Raw genomic sequence first — 3738 nt, 5'->3', positions numbered from 1 at the left:
GACATTATTGACTCCAAGAGTTTCACAACTCAGATCTCGACTGATTATGAGATCTAGAAGGGTAAAGTTTCCAACTTTACCCCTAGGAACCACCGAAATGGGTCCAAGCCCCAAACCCTGAACTTAAAAGGATGAGGGTTTAACCATTAAACACTTAATACTCAAAGACAAAGCCCCAAATTGCAGATCTAATACCCTAGAGTTGGAAGACCACGTAAAGTTTCCAACTTTACGCTCGCACATGACTAGGAGAGGCTCGAATTCTCAAAAAGGGATTAATAAGGGACTTAAAGAATGCATGAAGCCCTTAAATCCATAAAGTTGGCACCTATATGCCAAAAGAGTCCATGAAAACCCCAGACTGAAAGAATAAGGCTTTGGGTCGTCCTAATCCCAACATCCATCCAACCCACGATTCAAACATAACAATTAACCAAAAAAGAAAGATCTAAACATCTAGCCATCAAGATAAGAACTTAATACCTCAAACTCCTTGCAAAATGGATAATGATTCTGGATCCAAGGCCTCTCCTCCAAGCTTAGAAACTTCAAGATCTTCTAACTCCTTCACAAAGCACAAAATGGACAGCAAACTTCCTTCCAAGGCTCAAATGCTTGACAATGGAGGCTACAACTCAATTTAGGGTTTTGATAACAATGGAGGCTGATAAGGAGGCCAACCAAAGGAACTTAAGGTCTTTAAATAGGGTGCAACACACTAGAAATTAGGATTTCCTTCCCAGCCACCAACTCGCCGAGTTAAGCCATCTCAACTCGTCTAGTTGGTTCATTAAACCCTCGCGATTCTTCCGTCTTGAACACGTCGAGTTGGTCCCTCCAACTCACCGAGTTCACCTTGAAATAGGTTTATTCTCAACAATTTCTCTTCAATATTTCAGTTGTTACAACTCTCCCCCACTTAAATTAGATTTCGTCCTCGAAATCCGTCCTTACTAACACTCAGATCATATCAGCATCCCGAGGAACGCTACCGCGAATTCTGCACATAAAACGAACTTCCTAAAATAATAAAACCCAAACAGAAACTGCCAACCTGAAGAAGAACAACCCAACCTTATATATCCGAACTTGGGTACCGAATTGGTCTGACTCCCTTACAGACCTCCCAAACCGAATCGATTGCTAACACCATGACACTTATCCATCGAACAATCTATTCAACCGTTGATGATAATAATTCCATAAACACACAAGAGATACAAAATACAAGCTTCCTTGACTGTCGGGCCGATACAATGCTACTAAGAGCCCGAAACCTCATCACTTGCCCTTTATTCACAAGATGGAGCCATCCTGGAGCGCAAACACATAAGCTAAATTCCGAACCCTCCAACTGATGCCTTTACCAACCACTGCTTCAACGAGCAACGACGATCAAACCATGAACTTCTGCGATACATCCAACCCTTACCGTCTCCGGTGCACCCCCACCCGGGCATCCACTCGATACAATCACCAAGAACTTTATGACTTACGACTGCATAAGCAATTTTTAACTTGAGAATCACAAATCCAACAACAACTTGAGAACAACTGGATTTATAATGCATACATCCCGCATAGACTTAATGGATGCCTGACTGATACTCCACACAACCCTTACTGCTCCCTGTATCTAACGAACAGAGTTATGGATCTTCCGACCTCCCATCAATGTGTCAATACTGATGTTGGGTTATGAGCATTACATCAATCCTATGGTGCACATGCAAACCCTAATGCTTGGATCTAGTTTTTCTAATTGTACATGAAATAATTGTCCAAGGCTTGCAAACCCTAATCTAGCATACAATAAAAATCAAAATCTACATCTAATGAAGAGTTAAGATATTACCTTTGATTGTGGCTTGAAGATCTTGAGCTTTTGAGAACTTTAGCACCTCAAGTGTGATGCCTCTAGTAGATCACAAACACCAAAGAAATTGGAGAATGCAAGAGAGAGAGAGGGAGGAGGCTCAAAGTTGGCTCTAGTAATCCTTCTAGGGTTGTGGTAGCCGAAATTGTGAAGCCAAAGGGTTCTATATATAGGTGAGGAATTGGGGTTTCAGTAAAAGACCTAATCTGGTTGCTTAGGCTCTAAGCAGCCCACTAGATCCTTCCAGAACCTAGCCCTTGGACGAAATCCTTATGGGCTTCCATAAGATTTCATCCACCCTATCGTTAGGGTTCCTCAGCCCACTCTGCAATTATCCAATAATTACAATAACAGTCCCCTTAATTCAATTAACCTCTTTTGACCAAAAAATTAATTCTAAATTAATTCTTGACCAATGTTAATTAAATAATATGATTTCTCTTTTTAATATATTATTCAAATAATATATTAATAAACCATAATAACTTCTTTCTCTATTATTCTTCCAGTCAAGTTGCTTTGGTGAAGGCAACCCAAAAGGACCATGGTACAACCGGGTCAAGTACATACCAAATATAGTTATAGCTTAGACACCTAATCTAGCAGTCTCCCACTTGGATAAGTCTAATAACTATAAATGCAAGTACGACTTCAAAATCCGATTAGCAATCGTAGCTCTCAAAAGCTGCTGTCGAACTCTGACACGTCCTATAGATAAGGGATCGTATAGTCCTCCGTTTTCAAGATATCATGTGGACAATTACATGGAACATAGTCATACTTATTGTACAGCAGTTTGTTTCTCGATCTCTGATTTTTCTAACATAGAACTTAATTGAACACATCAATTCAGTCCTGACCGGGCCTGACACATAAGTCAAAACAAAATCATCGAGGGGCCCAAGATATCGCTTTTAGCCTCGTAGGATAAAAGGAACAGATAAACTTCGACTTATATGCTTGTACTATTTACTCATCAAATCATACACAACAATGCGTTTTATAACATCAATTTACTGATGCGTTTACACATTATCAATGCACAACCGACTCGTAAACAACAACTCATATATCTAGGTTTAAAGACTATATGATATTATCATCTCACAATCACTCGTGATTAAATTCCATGAAGTGATTCATGTGAGCGTCGGTTTAATCCAATACTCAAATCTTATTTCAGAAGCACACATGAATGTTGTAGCAAACTTTTGCTATGTCTAAATGCTTAGACAATCTACAAGCCAATTCATGACAGTCTTCTTTCATACTTACTTCCAACGTATGATCGACTGTGAATAGTTTAAATAATCTTATTATTTAGGAAGTCAAAACATGAAAAATGAAACAATAGTAAATAATTAACATAAGACAGTAACATTACTTATAAATAATACTCTTTTATTTAATCATCAAATGTTAATTACAATTTATCTATTACAAGTTTCTAAAATCTATCTAATCACTAAAACTAATACTGTCCTTTAGCCCAATGCTCCTAGCGTGCTGCAAGTGCTTAACCCTACTCAGTCCCTTCCTAAGGGGATCTGCTGGGTTATCCTCTGACGATACCCTCTTTACTACGAGGAGTCCATCTTCTACCCGATGTCTAATGAAATGATATTTCCTGTCGATATGCCTGGATTTTCCATGATCTCTCGGTTCATTGGTTAAGGCCACCGCACCTTCGTTATCGCAGAAAATCTCCATAGGCTCCTTTATGGCCGGTACAACTCCAAGGTCTCCGATGAAGTTATTTAGCCATATTGCCTCCTTCGACGCTTCGCTCGCTGCTATGTACTTTGATTCACACGTTGAAACAGCTACGGTCTCCTGCTTGGAACTTTTCCATGTCACTGCTC

This window comes from Lactuca virosa, chromosome 8 (genome assembly GCF_052849685.1).
Source record: "Lactuca virosa cultivar CGN04683 chromosome 8, Lactuca_virosa_CGN04683_v6, whole genome shotgun sequence".
Classification (NCBI taxonomy): Eukaryota; Viridiplantae; Streptophyta; class Magnoliopsida; order Asterales; family Asteraceae; genus Lactuca; species Lactuca virosa.
This window is presented reverse-complemented; position numbering follows the sequence as displayed.